At 38.4% G+C, this 24,748-nt stretch overlaps 1 protein-coding gene across 20 annotated transcripts in view; it reads right to left on the bottom strand.

Moving 5' to 3' along the window:
• ADD3 (adducin 3) overlaps positions 1-24,748 on the bottom strand; it is a 112,813-nt gene that overhangs the window by 63,301 nt on the left and 24,764 nt on the right. For 9 of the 20 annotated variants that reach the window (XM_074592902.1, XM_074592911.1, XM_074592920.1 and 6 more), the window contains one exon: positions 2,270-2,314. The gene's annotated coding sequence lies outside the window, so the exon portion shown is untranslated. Of the gene's footprint in view, positions 1-474; positions 659-2,269; positions 2,315-2,601; positions 2,958-8,993; positions 9,241-24,748 lie in introns of those variants that run through there. The other 11 variants (XM_074592916.1, XM_074592905.1, XM_074592906.1 and 8 more) reach the window with 5 other exon arrangements.

The following is a 24,748-nucleotide window of genomic DNA, read 5'->3' as shown; positions in this document are numbered from 1 at the left end:
CTGCTTCAGACAGAAGAGAATCAAAACTCTTGGGATATATTACACAAAAGAGCAACTGCAAAGAAGGACGAACAATCCTATAGTTTTTAAAAACTTAATGATTAACAGTGTTTTCTCAAATGGCTGGGAAAGTCTGCAGTTTGGAGACAGCCACATGTTACTTATCAATGCTTCAAATGCAGGGTGAGTAAGAAAGGCCACGTCTGGTTCCTTTTGCAATAGGGAAAAATCTCTTTTGAAGTCTTTCTGAGGGACTGACGGGGGAGAAAGTGTCAGGAAAAGGATCTGACAGGTTTTTCACAGTAAGGGGCAAAAGATGTCTGGAGTAAAATCTCTTGTCTAAATTGGGCAAAGAGATAGAAACCTCTCCTTCAGCACTGGAGACGCCAGATAAAAAGTCTGAGACTCCCTTGTATCTTTTTTCCAGTCACACATGAATTCCTTTTTATGCTTTTTGCCAGCTCCTCATCTTACCAGGAGCCTGCAGGAGAGGCCAGTCCAACACTGAAGGGAACATAGCCACGCTGGAGCTCCATGTACAGCAGACAGTCTCCCAAGTTTCCAGGAAAACAACTTGCATTTTAAACACCCCAAGCATCACAGAAGACCTCCATTTAAAGGTAGAAGTGATCACCTGAGCAATCTTAAAGTCAAAAGACTAAAAAAAAAAAAAATCACTCAGTTTCTTGAAATGAAAGGCATTATCAATGAATGTGTCACTAACAATATTGCTGTTTCACTCCTGTATTTTCAGTTCTGTGCAAACTGTGCAAATAACTAACCTGAGAAGTTCTGCACTGCCTGCAATGTAAGCATAATTATTCACCAGGAGGTCAAGAACTAGATATGTTTCATTTTTACCAGCACTTTAAGTTACTCTGCCATTTCTTTTAAATTTCCACACTTTTGAAGACAGCAATCAAAAAGAAAACATCCATTATCCAAAGATAAAACAAAAGCTTGACAAAACCAGTCTCTAAAAGCCATATTAAAAGGAGAACTCTGAGAGATTATTTCTATATAAATTGTACTCTTATCTATAGCAAACTGTTTTTGCATATGTTGCATGAGCAACCTGCACAGCTAAAAATATGCAAACTTAGCATTAACTTCTCATCAGGGCAGAAAGCTCTGGAGTTCATATCATCACTTACAAGTAACAATTTCATGCACTCTTAGTGGAGGAAGGCAGCTCAGCACTATCCAATTTGAAGTGCACAGAAGTATGCAGTAAGCTTTTATTAATAAAAGCCATTGGCTTTACATTTTGATAAAGTGGTAACGTTTTGACTCCTTCCTTGCTTGTGTCTCATAGTGTTGCAATTGCAAGGTATGAGTAGCATTTCACAGGTAATATTTCACAGGAAATACAGGAGAAAAAACTTTCTCCAACTCAAAAAAGAATTCTCCAAAAGGAATCTCAGCCGGGTGTTAGCAACAGGATTAATTTAATATGGTCTTTTAAATTACATAGCAGGCATGAAAACATAAGTTGTAACACTGCCTTATTTTAATCAAGGACTGGGGAGCTGCAGAAAGCACTGGTACAAAAAAAAAAATACCACAGATAAAAGATGAGGCACTAAACTCTCTGAAAGATTGCACTGCAAGAATGCTGCATAGTATTATCAAAATGAAGATCACAACACAATATATGCTCACTATACTACAGTAACACTTGTAAGACATAACAGTCAGAAGTGTCTTGAAAGGTATGAAAAAAACCCAGTCCCTCACTTGTAAAATATAGGCTACTACTCAGCTTTTGCTGTCTTCATACTCCTCCTTTTGCAGCTTTAGGAACTGTACACGTAATGGTTAAATAATGTGCTGAAGTCTGCTAGTTACCGTGACAAATGCGAAAGCTGCAAGCAACACATTCACTTATCTTTGATGATACTTATCACCAGCTGGTCAGCGTACCCAGTTGTACAAATAGGTAACATCCATAATCACTGTGGCTGAAACCTGGAGGACACCTTGATATTCTTACACATAATAGGTTCCATAACATCTTTAGAGCAAGTGTTATGCAGTATTGTACAGACTCTTGCACACACACCAAAGCCAAGGTAAAATTTCACCCCACAAAAGTACTTTGCACAACATTATTGAGATTAAAGTTACAGTGGGGTTTTTTGTCTGTGCTTTTTAATAAAACCACTTTAAAGTTTGCTGATCCAATTCCCCTCCTCCCTCTTAAAATCATTACACTAAATGACAAGCAAGAACACTGCCAAGAACTCAGACAGTAAAATGTTTTAGGTACCTTGATTTTTTCCACAGCTCTCCTTGCTCTAGTAACGTAGTTGACCTGTAAAACAGAAGAAAGAGATTACTGACTCCTGGTAGGGTTTTCAATATTACTGGAATATACTGTACACTTAAAACTTAAGAAAGCGTTATCACAACACTTAATTTCTCGAACTCTTTTTCAAAATATTTCATTGAATTACATTTTACTTTGTTATCATATAACGCATTTTTCATATAAAAAAAAAATCTCAAAGGAAAGCCTCATTTAGGAGTGCCTAGTTGGGAATCTTGCCATTTTGCCTCACGCACACTGGGTTACAAACCAGAAAGTAAAATCCAGCCTACCTGCTGCACTTTAAAAATACAGCATAACAGCCAGAATCTACAATTCCTCTTCTAGCCCAGCAAAAGTGGAACTCTCGAGCACCGGCTACACTGCAGAGCGGGCAGGCTCTGGTCAGGTGGGGAGCCAGGGGAAGGAACACAATGTCACTCTTTGAAGGCTAACAACTACTGATGTGCAAAGTTCGTAAGGAAACAACTGCCTTGCTCTGACCCTTTCCCACCACTAAGCAGCTATAGGTTTTAGTCTTGCCTTCATCTTCTAACATGAAAGTAAAATGAGTAAATTAAATAGTTGTTTGCTACTATCATCTTTTGTCTTCTCAGTCTTTGAGCACAAGTCATCTTCAAACAAACCTGACAAATTTATTCCCATCATCTTCCTTTTTCCCCTCAACCAGTCCTCCAAGGAAAAACAGTGATTTCCTGGGGGACAAGGGCCAGACTCCTTGATTTCATACATGCATACAAAACATATGCTACATTTTCTTTTTTAAGATCCATACGTTGCAAATTAGACGTTTTATGCATTGTGAAAACACTGAGCTCAGCCTACCATCAGGCACAGGCAGTACTTCTCACCAACCTGTTAATCCATTTTTATTCACCAGATTGTAACAGCCTCTTTCAACCATCACCAGCTTTTCCTTTTTACTCCTCCATGACTTTAATACAGTATCTTCAAGCATTACTCTTTAGGTCTTCTCAGTAAATTGTAATTCAAATACTTTAGCAGTGTCAACATTTCAGCAGGCTGGCTATCCCATTCCCCATCATCACTAAAGAATAGATTATTCAACATTCTCTATGAACTTCAGCTGTAAAAACTGACTTCCAAAGAAGCAACAAGCACGAAAAGAAGGCAAACAGAATTATACAAAATTAACATAAGTCATTGTCACAAAATACTCTGAGCAAAAACCAAAAAATCCAAGAGAACCATGGTTAAAATGTTATTGCATGTGTGCTCAAATTGTCTATTTTCCCTGAATTACTTTGCTGCAGAAAGTCAGTTTCTTGCTCACTTGAAAAATAAGTGTTTCCATAAATATGGCATTATTTTCGGCAAGTTCGTATTTAGGAATGAACAATGTACTTATACTCAGTATTAATACAGGTAAACACCCACAAAACTATTTCATTTACTTTTAGACCTGACAGGAATACAGATTTAGGGAACAGAATTGGCTCTAGCCAGGTGCTCTGTGTGGGGCTTGGGCATATTTGCTTATTTTGCTGTCCTGCCAACTGCTCCCTGGCAGAGTACACAAAGCGATGGCAGTGACTGGGGAAAGAGGAGGAAGTGTACTGGCACCAAAATGTCGTGTTAGAGCAGGAGCCCTCCACAGCATCAGGAATTTAAACACTTTAACGTGACTGTTTATTCTTGGCATGAGTACAGTTTATTTTTCATCTACTTCACACTGCTAGAGATAAGAGAATGCTATTTCTATGCAAGTTCCTGATACGTTATTTTAAGCGTAGCCATCACTCTCAAGAAGAGATCCCATCCTGCAGGCTAGCAGCTACTGTTTCTAGAGGACATTGGTAGATCACTCTAAGACATGAAAATTTAATATTCTCCCCAATTTTGTCAGCTCCGGGTCCAATAGCACTGGTTGGCAGGACACAGTGGTGCCTATTTATGATGGTGTTTAACACTATCACTTCTTCAGCCCCCTCTGGAGTTGCACAGCACCCCTTCACTCCCAAGGGGGTCCGTAGCCCCGCTAAGCAATGGCTGGCTTGCTCGGCTGTGTCCTCACCTCTGGGCACTGGAGAAGTTGGAGACCTTACAGCTCTCAGCAGAAGGAGGCAGCAGGGGATACAGCTGAAGCCAGGAATCATGATATGCCAAACATCATATGCTTTTGAGCAGATTTTTTCTGCCCTTTGTCACAAGTTCTTTGCTACAATCCCTTTCTTCTTCTTCACATCCCTTCTTCCTAGTATCACAGAATACCTCAATGCACTTTCACAAGTTCTTCCTCCCTCCCCAATTTAAAATTCTCATTAATAAAAAAAAACCAAACCACCACCACCAACAAAAAATCCTCGACAATTGTGAAATTGTCTATGACTTTTGGTGCCATGACCTAACTCACTCTGCTTAATTCATCAGGGTCTTTTCATTCCACTCTACCCAGCCCTTGAGCATGGGCAAGAAACTCTTCGAGGCAGGCACTGGCCAGCAGTTGTCTTCACTGCACTTAGCGCTGTTTAGGCCATATTTTAGCCCTTATTCATTAATTAAATGCCTCTATGGTCAAAATAAAAATACACATTCAGTAACAACGGATGCAGATCGTCTCAAGAATGAGAAAAAGAAAATCTGAAAAGGACTGTCACACAGTAAAGAACGAATTCAAAGCCAGCTCTCAGATCAGAGAAAATAATAACTGAAAGACATTTGTGGATGAATAAATTAGGAAAAGAGATGTTTTTTAACTCAAGATATGACAGCAGTAAGAAAAATATTGAATACGAGCAGCTTCAAAAAAATTGGGAACACATCTGAATTAATGCCTATGTCAGAAATCAGACATATTACACAAGTCCTAATAGGATATTGAAAATACAAGTACAAATCAAATGTTAAATGCGGGCTTCAACCTGTAGGACAAAAGGATTTTTGTGTCAGAGCTGCCATTTCCCTTCTTGAGAATTAAAGTGTAAAAGCCACTTGGTTATTTGAGATCTAGCTCTCCCCTGCTCAGAGAAGCAACATTTTAGGGCTGCATCCAGAAACTATGAGTAATCAGAATGACGGATAGTCAAGAAACTGATGGGTATCCCCAAAAAACACCTCCTGGAATGAAAATATAATCTTCTTCAACTACTCCTATTGTAATGGCTGATCAGCATATATTAGAAAAATACAGTTCTGGTGTGAATCCAAAACTTGAGTAGAAAAAGCAAAGCCCTAGTAAATATTTAAGAGAATTTTGAGTTCCAAACTGAAGAGCTCGTAACTAATTTCTTTTTTTAACAAACAAAACCATCAAAAGATTGTGCAACTCTAAGAGCCCTTAAGGAAACAATTGGGAATTTTTCATAACATGGTATTTCCTTATACCACTGACCACAGGAATGCAAACAGTTCCACCAAACAGAGATTCCTTCATTGGAAACAACTGACAATCTAACCATGTTTCCATCTTTTCCACTCTCAGTGCTCAGCATACAAAATAGATGATATAATAGGATACAGAAGTGTCATACCAGAACCATAAGGTATCTTTACTAAAACTCAGCACCTAAGAGTCTTTACAAGAATATATTTCCTGAGGGTTAGAGAGAGAACTTATGTTTAATTATTGAGTATCTTTGCCTAATCAAAATTTATTTTTCTACTGCGCTTTCTACTTATTTGTTGGATTTTCCCAAAATACTGTTAAGCATCCCTATCAACCAGAAATAGACCTCCAGCCCCAATCACAACTCATTATATCAGTAACAAGATTCAGTCCTGCAAGCATTCCCTGACAGTAAGACAGGTGACACTAGCAAGAAGCACTGGCACGAAACCAGGGGTTGTTACTCAACTTTTTAAGAGGAAGAAAAAGCAGTGCTACTGGTAGTATACTCCTTGTACCTTATACAATGTGCCCCATGTTACTCTAATGAGTAGATTTCCTCCATAACTTCTCCGTTTCAGATTATCATTTGAGTAATGTCAACTGATATTATGAATTCCCCCAAAGGAAGCTGGAAATGTTGGTGTTATCGGTACAGGTAATGGGACTCTTAGTACTCAAGGTCTCACAGCCTTCAGACGCTGCAAGAGGAGACCAAGTATCAGAGATACCCCAAGTGGAAGGCAAGACAAGCCCTACAAAGGGACTTAATTTTCTTGACAGCTAATTAACAAGTCACTTTCATGGAGAAAGCAATTTACACCCTGTCCCCAGCTTCATGCTGCGAAGAGAGAAAAAGAGAAGAAATGAACACATGCAACGGTAAAAACAGAGAGTATCATCAGAATTCAGGAAGGCACCAGGAATGCTAAAAGGTACTAATCATCGGCACCCTGACAAATATCTGTCATTGCAAATTTGCAGCTCAATTAAGCCAAGATTTTAATCAGGGCTACAACTGTACTTAATTCTCTCAATTGCAGATGAAGGAAAGCAAGGGGAAGAAGTCATAAAAACAGAACAAAACTGAAATGTGCTACAAAAAGACCAAATTGCTTTCAGAAGGAAAAACCAAAACAAACAAAACCCATGAAAGACAAAGCTTTATAGAGTTAGTGTGCCAAACAAGTCAAGGATTTTGGATGGTAGAGAAGACAGACAAATGTCTTAACTTCAGATAGAGACTTTTTTTTTTTTTTGTTAAAAGACTTTGCTTGTGTGGGAGGGTGTTTACAATCTATGGCAGAGGGATTATTACCCCGGTAGTCAAGGAAACCACTCTTACAATTACAAGACTTCAAATTTCGGAATTCCCCATCTAGGAGAGAACATGGAAAAATCCTCCATGCTCTTCAGAAAGTAGAATGGGACATGTCTCTGGTGTCCCATGTGTAGAAAAACAGGGCCACAAGGCTTTGACAACAAACTTGTTCCAATGGCACCATGCAGGAAGACGTCACCATCAAAAATGAAAAGTGTCTATACTGTACTTTAATCTTCTGATATTATAAATGATAAAATAGCCAATGCAAGTGTCCCATAATATTTTCACATAGAAAACCATTCACCAGGAGTTACTGAACAGCCAGCTAAAAATTTCAAGCTAGGTTTTATTTGAGCTGTCACATCTCTTGATCTTTTCTTTCAGAGATGCATATAACTAAGTATATAACTAAACTCTCTTAAGCGCTGACCTTTTCTCACAGCACACTCTTGCAGAATTCAGACTTTCTAAAGTTACAAACATGTGAACCCTCCCTTCCTTCCTTTTTAGATGATGCTGAAGACCTAAACATAAATTATACAAAGAAGCAGCTTGGTTTAATTACAAGTAATACAGCAAAAACTATTTTTCCAGTTATTATCTTAACTAGATAACCAAATAAACCGCATGAGCTGATAGGCCTAAATCTGTGCTGAGCTTTAGAGGACTACCCAAAACCTATTTTTTATTTTTATTACTGTCAGCATCCTAGAGAAAAACATGCACCAAAAGCTTTTCAATTTAAGCTTACTGGTGATGCTATAGAGAACTACTCAAACTCTGCAGACTGTAAGGCAAGGCAGTAGTTAGAACACACCACATATTTCCACAATTACAACATAGTAATATCAAGCTACGCAAGAAGTGATTTGCTGGTTTTCATTAAAAATGCACAGTTCATTTTTATTTTTTCCTACACTCGCTGCACCAAGATGCATGTTCAGAATGGCAAGAAACTACAGGGCAGAGTCTATGTAATATTCATCCTGAAGCTGAACTGGCACTACTATCAGTGGAAGCTTTGATTTTAGCCAATGTTACAAATCAAAGCTATTGAAGAATATCTGAAAAGCTTTAATTATGACTTCTGGCTGAACTAAGTATATATGTAAATGAAGATGCTAATTCACACTTACCGTATGGTTTATAGTTCATAATAACGTTTGTTATTCCATTTTATCTTTGTCATCCGATAAATCACACTACTAAAGGCTCAATGCTCAACAATTCAGTGTTGTAAGGCATATAGCTGCTCTCTGGTATCTACTGTAATTACTAACTGTTTCTCAGCGTAAATGTAAAAATATTTTCAGGCTGGGCATTTTAAGTACTGCACTATTACATTTCCACATAAATACAGTCCAAGCAGTGAGAAATGTCAGTTTCAGAAATCATCTGAATGGCCTTAAGGATCTGGACTCCAGGTACAGTTCTGCAACAGGCATCCTAACTGGCCTCAGGAAAATAATTTCAGCATTACATACTTCTGCTCCCCTCACCCCCTCAAAATGAGGTGAAGTCCCTACTGAGATCAGCGTTAGTCAAGCTGTACTCATTCATATTTGTTAACATATTGCATCTCTTTCAGTGACAGGTACTTCAAGCCAGACAAAATACAAGTGCTAACTGTGGCTTCAAAAAGCCTGACAAGTGGAGATAGATAGTGCTCCTTTAGCCTTCATTATGAAAAAAGGAAGAGCTACACACAGTACATTTAAGCAAAATAATTTTCAAGCTATGCACAAAGTTTGAGTAATTGTGAACAAGAAAACACCTAGCGCTTTCCAGATGCTATTTAATGCCCCTGAAATTACATCCTAATCTTTCCCCCCCGCCCTCTACTTTTTTTGCCCCATGCTACATATATTCTGGTATTCAGACTCTTCAGATTTTAAATTTCTACTAGAAAAAAAAAAACCAACCAAACAAACAGACTTACATTCCTATTTAAAAAGAAAATTAAATGTGGCAGCCCAGCATGACTCGTTTCTCACCTTTTGTTAGCACAGGTTTCCTGCTTTCTTCTTGTCCCAAAAACTAAACTTTTTTCTCATTTTCTACCAGCATTTCAATGTCAAGTCCAACTCATTAGCTTTTGCTACAATCTCATTACTGTCATCAGATTTCACCTACTGATATGTCATACTCACTCCACATTTTATAAGTCGCTCTCAGCTTCTCACCAGAAACCATCCACTCCAACCACTCCTACCAAGTAGTTTGCAGGATCCCACCCTCAGCAACTGTTTGAAAATGCCAGGACTGCTAATGGCTGTAAGAAATCCCTCCCCCTGCTCGTTGCAGCTCCCTCCTTTCATGCTTCACTCCTGCATTCAGTTTTCAGCGCCATCCCCCAGCACTTGTAACTTCATCTTTGGCCCTCTCTTCCTCTTCCATTGCCACGTGTGCTCTGGGTATGAGAGCTGCCCTTAAGCATTGCTTTGGCTAACCGCCTACAAGTCAGAAATATACTGGTTTACCACTAGTAAACAGCCCAGCACCTACCTAGCCCTTTTTATTCTCAATCTGACATCCACAAGAGAACATTTTTGTGTTTTTAAGCACCTCAAATTCACAATTGGAAGCAACTTCTTGGTGCTGTATGAAGACCACCTATCTCCTACTCTGCCCAAGAAACCCACTACAGCATCAAAACTTCAAGAATGGAATGGGCACTTCAGGGAGTAAGATTTCTGCTCCCTTGGGCTCTCTCTCTCTCACATGATGTAACATGACCAACTTCCTGAATAACTCAGGTATGTGCATTTGATACACCATTCTCATTAGACTTGCACATAAAAAGTATACTTTAACAGGTATAATACTAGTATAGCAATAGTGGTCTGCCTGAGGATAAAAAGCAAGGGAAGTTTCATAGGGAATCTTTTCATACTTTTCTCATTTAAAGTAACAATAAGATCTAGCACATCCTCACACTACTCTTCATTTCAGAGCATGGTTTTTAACAAACTGTCACTTCACTCCTAAAAACATAACCATTCAGGGTGCTTTTACTAAGGAGTGATGCTTGCTAACTTGATGCTTCAACCACCTGAGCAACTACTGATTCTTTTCTAATCTCATATTTTCCTTTAATATTATGCTGGTTTTATTTCTTAGCCATCAAATCTACAGCACCTCTACGCTTGCTCTAGCACAGTTTTCTCTTTCAGCTACAAAGCTGAAGCGTTACTCCGATTCTACTTCAGGATCATTACTTCCAAGCATTTCCATCAAGGTTACCGGCATTCTGCATCTCTTTCTGAGACTTTCCAAACTTGTCTCATACTGTGCCCAAAAATGGGAAGAGAAGAATGGAAATAAGAAGGCAGCCCTGCAACTGAAGTTTTGAGAGGCTCGAGAGGATTTTTCCCACACTCCCAATAGCAATTGAAGAAATTGGCCTGGTCGCATCAAGGCACAGCACAACTTCCCATGAGGAATCTCCGCACCTGACAACAGATGATCAGATGTTTCACAACATACACTTCAAATGTATGGTACTGTTTTCTCCAGTATTAATTTAATTTATGAATAAAGCCATATCTGCTTTCATGATGACACTACTGCTGCAAAACTAATAATGACCAGTGCACATACAGATCTTTAAGTATTTTTCCTCAGCTACAAAGTACCAAAACCCGTATATATTGCAACAAGCTGTATTTAGAAGCTAAGATTATGAGTTGTTTACAAACTGATCAACTCCACTGGTGACAGAAAAAAACAGATTTTTATCAGTATTCTTCCTACTTTATTCTGATATTATAAACAGAAACCTTGCCTCTTCATATTCTTCAATTTAATCACTATCATGAAAAGCCCGATCCAGCCCTGAAACCTGAAAAAGAATAGAGACCAACTACATTATTTTTTTTCAACTCTGTATCTCACTTGTTCAGTTTTTGACTTCTACAAAGCTTAATTCATCCAACCTCCACCCTAACCCCTGGGAGCATCTTGTACTTTCCAGCCATCTGGACTGTATTTACTTTACTAAGAAGAAAGTTAAATTTGTTCATGAACAAAGAAAATCCCCTTACTATCTTCCTGTCCTGAATGCACAGTTATTTTCTAAGTTTTTATTTTCTCAAAAAAATTATCATGCCCTCTCGGGAGCTCACAGAATCTTTCTTGTGAGATCTGCTGAAGTCACACAACTTCTTCATTTACCATTTTCTAGTGCTGCCTTTTTTTAGGGGGGGGAAAGAGAAATTACTATTCCCCCCCACCCCGCAAATTTCACCTTCTCTTCCCAAAAGTCCTAACAAAGAGCAAGAAAGTTCATGTGTGATGGATTAGAATACTAGCAATTGTACCAAAGTGTTTATTTAGGCAGTAAAAGTGACGGTTTTGCAAATGAAATGAACTATTCCCAAATTAAAATCAGAGACAAATTTTTTAAAAGAACATAGACAAACAATTATCTTTGAAATCACATCCATTTTGATGGTATCCCTCCCCCTGGTAGCCCACTGCTAGAGCAGGAGTTCTGCATCTCTGTTCCTCCACTTTTTGTCAAAATACCTGTGCTGTGACTTCCCCCCCCGCCCCTCACAACACTGTAGATACAAATGTGCCAAGAAAGACTTGCAGAAAAAGTGCAAATTGCAGAAGACAAGCAACCACCTCAAACTGTTTCTTACTTTCAACCACATGTTCTTAAAACCCACCTACTTTATCTGGTTTTATCTGAGTTGCTGTATGCCTCCCTTTTAGTGCATTTTATAACGCTGTTTTTCAAGGCACACTATCTCTTTCAATAAAAGGTAGTGAACTGCAGCTCATCATTAAAAGCTATTTTGCAGCTTTACTCTGCTCCACTTGACATGCTCCAGAAATCTGCATCAAGTTCAAATGAGATCCAGATTGGCCTCTTTGTTACAGAAAAAATTAATGAAAGCCATGAGCAATGCATGACATGCAGCTAACTTTTGAATTAGGAATTGGAGGTTCCCAATGCTTTGTGATGCTTACCCCAAACATTTGATTAATTTCAAAAATCAATTCACTTTAATGAGCTAATTTAATACATGTGCTAAGGAGAAAAATGTCAATGTAGAACTATACTGTAACATAAATTAGAAAACATGTAACTAGAAGAAAAATACCTTTCTAGAGGGATGATTGCTTAAAAAGAACTACCTGCTGTTGTTCATTTTCAAGTTGAACCTCTGAATTTAGTTCAAAAAGTGACCCTTCAAAGGCATAATGATTTTTAATGATCACATCAAGTATCTTCTTGTCTCTTCGTCAGCTCTTCTGGAATACCAAGGAGTAGAATTTCAGTTACAGATGTGTGGGAGGCTGCATACCACCACCACAGTAAATTCATTAGAGCAGGAAATACACAGTATAGAGGTAACAATGAATTAAAAACGTAATTGAACATGCCCATGTGAAAAATAACTACTGAAGTAACTCACCAAAACATCACCACATATGAAACAATGCAAAATAGATTGCTAAAATTTTGCATTAAGCTCTGTGGCCACACAAATGCTTGGACCAGCATAATTAAGGTTACAAAGTCAGGGCAGAAACACTTCCCTTGACAACCTTTTACCTCTTCCACATGTATGAAATGAGGACTTCATGAAAAGTTAAAACTACACATTCTGCTTCCTTGCATTCGTAGTTGCCAGTTTCTAGGCTTACTCAACATTATCCCTTCCTTCCCAGTTTCTTCCTCCTCATCTCCAAAACCCACAAAGGACCATCAGTATGAATAAACACTGTTTGTCATTAAAATTAGCTGAAGCACAGTGAAGATGCAACACATCTCTGCTTTAGGGAAGCACTGCCAAATTATTTATCAGAAACAAAACCCCAGGAGATCTACTACCAGTTGGGCAATACGTCCACTAACAAGGACTTTTTTTCCCTCTTTTATGTGATTTCAAGCTGTTCAAATTTTCCCCGGAATTTGTAATATTTTTTCTGAAGATACGGACAATAATCAATTAGGCAACTGAACTTCCTTTTCTTGAGACACAAGCTGCACGTTTCATGCAAGCTACAAAAATAAGTTTTACTTCCAGCAATGACAACTCCTTGCAGCTTAGTCAAAGGAATAGCAATCACAGCCTAATGGGCTCTGTTCTCCAGAGCATCCGAGTTAGAAAGTGATCAGTAAGAGAAGACACACCACAGAGAAGAGAAGAATCTGCAAAGAAGTGAGGACCAATGTGTTTGCACTTCGCGTGCATCAATTTGATTTTACATGTTTCTAACAGAGAGAACGTGAAGTGACTTGATTCTCAGTCCACAGCTATGACACGAAATTAGTTTCTAAGGAAACAGGGCAGAATCTGAGGGAACAAAATATCTGGGTTTGTGATGCTTCTGTAGCAAACACAGCATCAGCTGCAGAAGACACAGGAAGCAAAATCCATCTCAACTGATTCAGGAATTGAATCTTGAGCATCCTGAACTAGCAATTTAACTAGCAACCTCGCTGGTGAGGCACACCCATCCATTCGAGGAGGGAAAGCACAGATGTGTAAGCAGGATGCACACCTGCTCACCACCAGTACCAGCCCACTCCTCTCCACAACACTGCAGGAAGAGACACTAAAAATAACCAGTTGGCACTTACTATAGCCTGCTCATTCATGCATGCCGCAGTTCTTCTATGACTTTTTAAAAAAATCTGACTGCTCACATCTCATGGTTCCTCTTTCGGAGAGAGAAAACAAGTTTTTAACCAGCGAGGCAGCAAACATTTCCTTCTTTCCAAGAACTCAAAGGGGGCCAGGTGCTGATTTTCGGGAGGGGTTTCCACACCAAGAACCCCAAGCGAGCTTCCCTGCCATGATGACTGCTGGACTTCAGAGAGGGTCCCCCCAAGCCTCCCAGCCAGCAGAGCTGATGGCACAGGGCTGCTTCGGATGCTCTCCCCAGGCAGTGCTGTGCCCCACATGCAAGGAATCACACTTAGGATGCAGACAGACCCAAAGGGCAGCTACGCAAGGGATCTCCACAAGATTGGTTCCTCCAGGCCAAAATAATCAGAATTCTTTGGAGAATTTCAAACTTCAGAAGTACGTGGTGCACTTCCGAAACTTTGAAATGAAACATTCCTTCTACCAACCTGCCACATAACCCACTGCTTAGCAATACAAGTTGCACATGTGTATGTATCTGCAAAAGGCAAAATAAGCCTTGTTATCCATCATTCTCACAACACAGCAAGACAGTTTCTGTCTCAGTATACACAGCATTTTAAAGAAAAAGTTATCTTAAATTCACATGTCCAAATAAATCCCGGTCTCCTTTACATTCAATAAAAACCGGACCATAAACTGAAAATAAAATCTTTCTAAACCAGCATCAATACAGGTGTTCAAGTAAGGCTAATTTCAGCTCCAGAGAGAATGCTCTGTGGTTTGCATACTTGCTACCTTGGTTTGGGAAGGGACATTTCTTGCACAGCTCTCCACTTTTGAAAAGGAAAATGCCAATGCATTTTCCATCATTGTGTTATGAACCATCATAACATCAATGTTAAGAACCTACTTCCAAAAGTGTTTGCATGAAGGCCAGCACCCCAGAAGTAACAGCCCAGGCCTGAAATCCCCAATATGTAACCCCAGGCCAGGGTATTATTTCACCATGCTATTCCACCACATGTCAATACCCATCTCTATCTATTAAATCAATGGAACCTGTTTTAGGCACAGAAGCTTCAAAATAAATTCTTCTGACCAGCCTCCCAAATTAATTGTGTAAATACTGTATGAAAGTGCATAGATCATTATTACTTCCAATTTTTAAACCCCTGCACAGGTACTCTGAAGAGGAAAGAAAGTAAATGCCTAATTATACACACTGAATAATCCAGATAATGGCCTGTCACATGCATCACTGAATGCAAATTAGAATGATGGTTTTAGCTGTAAACACAATGTAGAAATGTAAAATAACTTTGATCTCGTCTTTGGCAATAAAAGGCTTCTTTAAGATACCATTCTGTATTCAATGGGATATATATATTTAGCAATTTTTTCCTGTTGAGTTTCAAAGCCTTTCCTTACAAAACATAGCCTACAAGACTTTCCAATAGAGATGAATAATAGTATTTCCCTAAACAGAACAACACTGCTGCTTATTGCCCTGCTAAAAAACACTAGAAGCAACAATACTCTGTTTATTGCATTATTGTCATTCAAGCAAAGCGTGATTGCTGTTGTATTCAAAATGTCCATAAAAGGAAGGCTGCACTCAAAAATTCTTGTGCTGAGGGGCACTTACCACTTCGGAGAGAGAAAGGAAGGCATATCCACAGCGAGTAACTAACCTCCTAACACCTGTCGTGGAAATGAGTCCCCAACATGCACTCTAGGCGTGTTCAGCAAATAGGATTTTCATTTCAGACTATGTTTTACACAGCAAACAAACCATGCAGAAATCTAGAGACATGTGAAAAGGAAGGGCTAAAACTGAACAAGTAGAAGTAGATGAGAATGTCCAGGTCAGACATGCCAGGGAGGCAGCAGGAACCACAGCCATCCTCTTTGTGCTTCGTACTAGAGAAACTCCTTATACCACTGTCCATGCTATAAAGCCAAATTTCAACATGTGTTAAAAATAAATTTCAAGACAATGTTATTAAGGGGAGACTAGGCTTTTAATGAGACAGTTCCGTAACTCAATAAATTTAGGCTATCAGCTGAAAAAGAACAAATAAAGAGTTTCAGTGGCGACATGATGACAGCACATACTTCAGGTATAAATGCAACACAGAAGTTGATCTACTGTATGGCACAGCAGTCTTCACTTCCCTCCCCCTGGCTTACTTACCACTTACAGGTAATACACAAGATACTAATTTCCATGTTGAGATTAGACTAGTTTTAGGGTATGAAGAACTTCTATAAAAATAACAATACAGGAAAATAAATGCAAAACTTGTTAAATGACAGATAACTGGACTAGATTTAGAGGTCAGTCCAATGAAAACACTGCTGCTGCACAGTTTGGCCTGGTTGGATCACCATGTTAAGACAAAAGACAGATCCTGTCAGATATTGCTGCAATAACAAAGTTTACTGATGCAATCCTTGCTTCTCATTTACCATAGGGATTCCAGTTTTCCAAAGGGGAAAATTAAAAAAAAAAAAACAGGACCATTAAAACTATACATAAGTTTTACAGTCAGTTTACAGAAGATGTAATGAACAATACCCAAATTTACTTACATTCAGAAGACAAATCCCTACTTTGATGAACGCCTGGACAGTGCAAAGCTTCAGAAGATTGCCTAATTAGTTTAACTTATTTCACCATCAAAAGCAAAAGGAAATTTTTACATTTTGACTTGGGAAGAGCTTTCATTTCACAATACACATACTATTGTCCAAAGTCCCATAATCCCAACTCCAATTTAGTATGAACATTGCAATTTAACACAGATCAAGCATTCTTGAAAACAGAAGTTATTGGGGTATAAGAACATGACCAGTTAACCTTTCTTTCCTCTTCAGAAAAGAAGTTTTTCCCTTTTTTTTTTTTTTCCAGTTGAGATAGAACATTATTTGTAACGTAGTCAAACTGACTCACTTCCACAGGCTCCTCTCCAGCACACACCTAGCAAAGCCTTTTTGGGAGGGAACTGTTTTAACTCCTTCAAAACCATAAGTTGAAGTGATACTCAAGCACACAGTTAGAACAGTACAAATGTAAATTTTTGCTACGCAAAATGGATGCTAGTTTTATATGTTCCTTCCTCAAGGAAGGAAGGATGAGACCTCAATTTGGTTTTGATTCCGCACTCCCATTCTTGCGAAGTTAATTCAAATCATGCCACCGCCTCCGCACCTCTCAGTAGCCACTCTTCTAAAAAGATTCTCAGTTTTGGGAAAGGGCATTTATTGTACACTTTGACCCCTTCAACAAAAATTACTTAAAAAAGGGAAGAAAAAATGTGCTGATCAAAGAGAGTGCCACATAAAGTGGTGATACAAGACTGCATGAGATATATGTTGAAGGCTACCAGAATTAATCCAAGTCCGGGTCTAAAATAAAGCAGTACTACAGAAGCGTAATATTTCCTGAGTATCTGCATCTCAGTCAGTTTACACAAGCCCTTATTGATCTTTGCAACTCATTTGCTTCCACTGCTAAACTCAAGAAACAAAATAGTCACTTTTACAGGCTGCTTCTAAAAATCTGCCACATTGAGACATCAAATTCAGTTACAAAAGAGAGCAAAACTAGGACAGAATTAATTGACATCTTCAACTTGAGTCCAACTGTTGAATGTTTTAATGATTCAAGTCTAATCTTGAGGTTTTATCTAAGCTTTTCTTTTTACTCTTCTATAGCAATATTTGCCTATTCAGATTGGGTTTGGAAATGTAAACAGAGGCTTGTTACCTAGTTGAACAGAAATTCTATCCAGTGTAACGTGCTATTAAGTCAAGATGTTACTTAACATACCATCCGTATTCTCCCCTTACTGTCTTCCCAGCCATCCACTCCTTCCTCATCTGCTGTTCCATTCAATTAGCTCTTGTTGCTTGTTCCATTTCTGTTCAGCAAAATGCACAAGTTCGGGTCTTTGTATGAAAACAACCATATCTGCTTGACAAAAACCTCAGGAATTGCAAGTTATAATACCATAACATCTCATGAACTTTCTCCCGAGTTTGCCTCAACCTATAGGTTTACTAGCAAAGTACAGACATGTACTCAAATTTCCTGTTTTAATAGTCCCCCTCCTCCTTTTTTTTTTAAGCAAGATCATTCTCATTCTTAGAAACAGGAAGTCATTAAGTTCAAAATGTTTATACTAAATGAAAACATACATATTGCCATGACTGCTGTTCAGCGCCTATTGGGTGGTCTCAATCTGAATCCACTTTCTGACCATCAAGTGCTTCCCTTGGAGAAATTATCAAAACACAGCCTCAGAGACCAAGGATTGGAAAGGTATAGACATTCAGCCATTATAATTACAGTTCAGGATCTTTTTAATTTATTTTTTTTTAAAGACTTTAACATACCCAATCCCAAAAACCTCCCAAACATCTGTTTTCAGTAAGTATTTCAATATTTTTCCCAAATAATATCAGAAATTGGCTAGTGCTGTAAGTTTCTTGGGATGAGGTCAGTAATGTGCATTAATGCAGCACCTTTGTTGCAGTAATTAGCATGCTGATTTGTGCCAAAGTGTGGTTGAAGAGGGAAATTCATAGCCCACTGACATACTCCACTGATAACCTTCAAAACACTGTCTGCAACTGCCTATGATCAGCGCCTCCGACATGCCAACTTCTGGTCATACTGTTCTTATTCATAAACTCCTAAACCATTTCCAGTTTCCTCTTAACTTTGATAAGGATTTAAAAAAAAATAATCTTCAGTTTAGTACTTTGATAATAATACATTAACGGGTGGCCCACAAAGACTTCCCATACACAGAACATCTGACTAACTCTCCCCAGAGAAAAGGGAAAAATCTGTCACTTGTGATTTGAGTTTACTGTCATACTAATCCCAATTTACTATGGCTTGCCTTTTGTGGATATAAATTAGATTCCAGGAGAAATCAAACTCTAGTACATCACCACAAATTTTCAATTGCTTTTTCAACACCATCTGTCCTTACTACAGGAAAATGTACTTCCTCCCAATGTCAAGATTTTAATTATTAAATAATATTTGGAAGAAGTGAAGAACACTCTTCTCAGAAGAGAGTTGCAAAGCAGTTCCTCAGTAATCATGAGCACTTTCAGGAAACTTGAATGCTCCTCCAGCACGCCCACTTGCTTCCCGTGAGCAAGCAGCGTTCAGAATTATCTGGAGAGGTCTTCCAAAGTGCTGAGAACATAATTTCTGTGCATTTTGATGCTCTATGAATCACCAGGAACAGAACACGAAGCCAAGAAACAGTAAAACATGCACATGTACAAACAACAAATAAGAGCCGCTAAGGCTAATACTAGACCTACGGAAACATATCCTGAACATATCAGGAAAAGACCAACAGGAACTTACACATTATGCCACTTCCATGTGAGGCTCTTTATTCTTATTTGGACCCACAAATCAATACACACATCAGGAATTAATAAAGCTAGCAGTACAGATCAGCTCTCCAGAGACCAGCCACATCTGTTCAGCAATGCCAAGCTGCCAGCTGGATGGAGTCCCAAAAGCCTTTAAAGGGTCATCATGCACAGCAAAAGCTTGTACTCGGCTAAAAACCTTTTAGCCTAGCAACTAAAAAGGTAATAGGTATTCTGTTAATTACATTAACTAATTAAGATGTTTAGCGCTGTTAATTAGGATGCCTAATTTTAAAAGGTCTAATAGCTGCAGTATTTAAATTCCTGTTTTGTTCTGGTATTGCAACAGAAAAAAAAAAAAATCTATTCGAAACCACTACCATTCTCATTACTGAGTCAAAAAATAGCTATGCTGTTAACAGATAAACTAATTAGTTGAAATAGAGAGAGTCAAAGAAAGTATTACTTGTTGAATACTGCATATTCTAAGCAACTTTAATGTATGAATAATCAATTAAAAAATACAAAATTAAAAACACCCTGGATCTCAGATGAGACTGTTAACCACACAAGGATATTTTATCTAGGTACCAACAAGGTCCTTCACTTGTGCAGGTTTTGATTGGAGATTGTTAAGGGAAGAAAGAAACGCTAGAGTAGATCACATTCGCCTACCTCCCCAGTATGTCTCTCACTGACACACACAGTCTTGCAGGGTATAAAAGCCCCCATTAAGTTTTTGACACAAAAGCTATTTCTGAAAGTACTATATGCTGGCCTATCTGGAAATTGCTCCTTCCAAATATTTTAAAATCGGAAGTACAGTACCATACATGCTCAGCTAAACACTGCTTTATCTACAGTGCTTTCCGCAGCTGCAGGTGGCCCAACTTTCATGTGGGAAAGACACCATTAAATACCTTGGTGGGCATGTGCTGAAGAGATCTGTTGTTTAGGATTACAGCAGCCACTGCGTAGCTCCCCCTGCTCTCTGGCCATCACAGCCCAATACTCTTCTTATTACAGGAAATTGTGCCACTGATGTTTGCAAGGTATTTCCAAATCTTATCTTTTGTCTGTTTCCTAAGTTGAACCCAAAGGGCAAGTTCAAGCTGGACCTCTCTGCAAGTGCCACAGAGGGACCTCATTTTGTAAGTGAAGAGGCCACTTTTAAGAGCATAATTAAGATCAACCTGCTGAAATTAGTCTGAACAATTCATGCAAGTGATTGCTGTGCAGTCTATTTTATTAAAAGCAAGTCATTGCTCCCAAGTTTTACTCATGGCAGTGAGCCGTACCAGAGGTTTGCTACCAGTCCTAAAAGGCACCACATCCGTTGAGATTTGTCACTCCACAGTATTGCTGTTTCTGACCCCATGCAATGCTTCAGGAGTGCTACCAGCAGTGCAGGGCCACTACAGGATGCGGGACACTACCCATGAAGAAGGCACCTAGAATTATTAGCCCCCATTCAATTAGGAATTCAGCTACTAATTTTTATATCCCTTTAAGCAGGGCTTATTAATCACACTACACAGTACCCCAGATCAGCCATCTGGAAATGCAGATGTCATCTGCTCACCTTTGTAATCTGCTGTAAGGTTTTTCAGATGAAGGCGTATTTCAGCTCGTGGTGCTACATAAATAAACAAAGTATTATAAACAATCATTTTTATCTGACTGGGGTTATGTCATATGGTTTGCTTTCTCTATGAAAGAAAACACGTACATAAAGTGCAACCAGATGCTGTTGGCAGAGAATTGATTTAATATGGACTCATTTCTAAAAACATGATTACAGATGTGGCCTACATCTTGAACCAAATGTTTAAGGAAAAATTCTCTCTATGTATAATCATTTCACTCATCTTCTATGTTTTCTCTAAATCTCTTAACTCACAAAAAATATTTCCTAGAACTAAAAAAGTTACACACCCTCCCCTTTCACACTTTCAACACAAATAATTCAAGCATACCCTTATCAAAGCAAAGCTGAACATGTTACTGAGGAAAACACTGCTCTGCAGCAGCTCATCGCTATACCAGCTCTGAGAAGACAACGTCACAGGTTAAAAATAAGTCTAGACTGAGTTTCTTTATTACAAACAATGTTTATCTAGGACTGCACCTAACTTGTACTTTGATTTTCAAAGTACAAAAATAGTGACTACAACTCTACCCACAGGAGTGGAGAAACTTAAGACACTTTAATCAATTATTTTTAGTGTTCCAAGTTAAAAATAAATAAATCGACTGATACATACCCAAGTTTTTGATCACTAATGACATCCCTAAAATCTCTTACCAATTTATAGAGCTCTCAGTAAAGTAACTCAAATATATCATAAAGATTTAATTTGTGTGCTCAGTATTGCTTAGAGCATAAAAGGTAGTTTAATTTTGATGAAACCCCAATCAATCAACAAAATTAATAGAAATAACAAGTAAGTTTTAAAGTAAAAATTAGTAAGGTCTAAATAAGAATTTGGTTCTTTCATCCTTGCTGATTTATAAAATACTATCAACTTACCTTAAGAAAGTTTGAGCAAAACTCAAGCTCTTTTCAAAACAGGATAGAAGCAGCACAGAAAGACTGACTGCATCATTCCACATCTAAACCCAGGAGATTTTCACCATATTTGATATTCTAGTATTGAAGTATTTAAGAACACTTCTCTTAACAAGCACACTCCTGAACCAGATCAGGCAAGTTCATATTGATATGAATAAAGAATCCAATGTTTAAGAAAAATTCCCTCTCTATATAATAATTTTACTCTCACTCACATTCATGGTCATATAAAATTAATCTAGTAAAATCTCCAAATGGTTCATGGTTACTGAGGTTATTGCCTTGGCAGTGTATTTATCGAAGGAATTAAAGTACTTGAAGCTAGGTTAGTTAACTACCAGTGACATCACTTAAAGTCAACAGCTGAAAAGAAAACAGCTTCCTTCCCCATGTTATCTTTTGTTTGGACCTTTGAAAAATAAAGCTAAACACCTCTTTCAGAGGACATTGACACTTATGAGCGCCTACATTTATTGATAAAGCTCAGATACTTAATTAATCTAGATTATTTTTCCCAAGCAAGGTATTAAAAAGGTCGTATGAAATGATGAAAAAGTTGAAGAATAAAATCAAAACAGGGAAAAGTCCTGTTTTCACCTAAGAAATACAATGTTAGATGATGTGAATGGAGCTTCAATTATAAAATCCTCTCATGACTAGCCAATTTCTTATCAACAGGTATGTAACTCTATTTGCTTCTGGAGGCAGCAAGATAGGATAACTGGATTATTTCACAACTATTTAAAATGTCCCAAATGACCTTTAACAAGAACTTTAAGCATCCATTACATTTGAATTGAGCATAATTTTCAACAGGATTAAAGTATATATATATATAGTTGTATAAACAGTCTCTTTAGTGGTGGAATCAGATTGATTTAAAATGCGGTTAGACCTAATGGCTTGTTCAGAAAGGAAACTTTGGCGAGGGTGGATAAACAAGGCAATCTGAGCCCAGAGGTGAGCAAAACACTTGTTTCTGCTCCACGAGGAAAAGGTTATTTCATTGAGAGAGGCTGCTGGAGTGTCCAAGAGCCAAGGCTCAGCTACGCTCTCACCCATGCTTTTCCAGCAACTTTGGTTAGGGGGGATGATACAGGTGAGCAGCTCTGCCCACATGCAGCCTATCTATGCAGTGTCTAAAAATTACTTCCAAACTTCAACTGCTACAGCCTCACTTAAAACATAGGAGACCTGCTGGGTACACGTACTTACCTACTATTTTTAACAGAAAACCTGCTAGCAAAGCTTTTTCTTCAAACATAAAAGAAATGCCAATTTAAGAATATTTTGATTTGACTGATTATGAAGCCTACCTATGGATGGGGAGTGGGGGTGGGTAGGAGAAACAAATTAAGATGGCTGTGCATTTGTTTATTTCCTTAAGAAGGAAGACAAATAAGTTGAACTACTTGAGAAACCAAAACATACAGGTAGATTCTGGACATATTAATAATGTGGCAATAGCAAAACCTTCATTCATTTCCTACGTGCCAACTATTTCACATGAAGGGTTTCACTGTCCCCAGAAATGGTGAACACCAGTAGCTGTTGTAACAGCTTAAAATGACAAAGATAACATACTGCAGCATTTGCATAGCTTATATTAAAAGGTTTAAAAAAAAATAAATCTCACAGGCCAAGTTTTTTCCGAGGTTAAGCCAATATGCAGATGGGATATTTACATATGATAGCAATCAGAATAATGAACTGAGAACTAAACAGAGAATTACTATCCGGGTGTTATCTGCGTGGAGCCGAGAGGACCCACAGATCCAGGCCCCACTGTAGAAAGAATTGGTATGCAGGCCTAACGACCTAAGTGTGCTAATTCACACTACTCTACCAGGGCACCTTAATTAGCCAGTCAAGCCTGAGCTGGGTTTGCCTTGTTTTAAGGCTTCCGGCATCCATAGACAGTTCTCCAAAAAGCAATTCAAAACAGCAATGTGATTAAGGGGAGAGCCTCAGCTGGCTGAGCTGAGTGGTGTGAATACCTCCTGCCTTTCCTCTCCCTTATGGACTGAGCCAAAGACACTACAGCTCAAGACAAAGTCTCTGAAGCTGTGGATCCAAGCCCAGTGCAAACTCCCCCCCCAGCCTCGCCATGAGATGCTACAAGAAAATCCCTGCATCTCACAACCAAGATAGTTATACTTTTATAATCCCTCCGATCTATCAAATACACTAAAGAGAGCATTCTAATCAATAAGAAATCTGCACAACTGCACACTATCAGTCAAGTGTGTATTAGCTCAGTCTACTGCAAAGAACAAACAACAAGAAAATCAGATCCTCATAGACTAAATTTTTCTTTTTCGCCAAGAAAGCTTGGACCAGATGATCCTTGAGGTCTTTCCAACCTAGTATTCTATGATTCTAAACACTGTCACTCAAGCCTCTCAGGAAACTTAATTTCACACAACTGCAAGACAAATAAATAATTTGAAGAAGGCAGCTGTAACCTTTTATGTTTTTCCACAGCAAGTTACACAACCCTGCAACCCTCAAAATCCACAGGCTCCTGTAGATGATGGATTTTACAATGCATCTATACTCATCTCGCCTCTGGTCAGAAGTGGATATTGCAATAAATTTCTGGACAGACAAATCCTACTTTTACAAATGCTTTAATAATTTAGGCACTTCAGGGCAAACTTTTTTCCTTTCTTACGTAATGGCCATTGCATAATCCACAGAAATATTTCCCAAATTTTATCCTCGGGGCAATAAATAGTTTTACCCCTTCTGTCAGTTTTCTTTTTTCATCAAGAAGAATCCTATTTATTGTACTACATGCATATTTATGGTACAAAAAAAGACTAAAAAGCTATGTTTGTTAGATTTGACCACAATGCACAGTGCTAATGCACTGCAAGTGCTAATCTCAAATCATCTACAGCTTTTTGCTCCATGAAGAATCCAGTTTTCATCTTCCAAAGTGCTACATAATTAGCCACTGTAAGGGCTTTCATTTTTACCAGACAGAGAGTGGCTTCTAACATGGGTAGTAAATTAGAATACAAAAGGAGTTAAACTTATGCAGTTGAGCCTGAGTAAGAGAAAAAGCATTAAGAAAGTCTCCTAGATTTCTATGAATAAAGAACTGGATAAGGTATGTTGAAAAGCGTGTGCAGAAATAGATGGGGAGAGGAAACAGTTTTGT

This window comes from Larus michahellis, chromosome 6 (genome assembly GCF_964199755.1).
Source record: "Larus michahellis chromosome 6, bLarMic1.1, whole genome shotgun sequence".
In the NCBI taxonomy this organism is placed as follows: domain Eukaryota; kingdom Metazoa; phylum Chordata; class Aves; order Charadriiformes; family Laridae; genus Larus; species Larus michahellis.
This window is presented reverse-complemented; position numbering and strand designations above follow the sequence as displayed.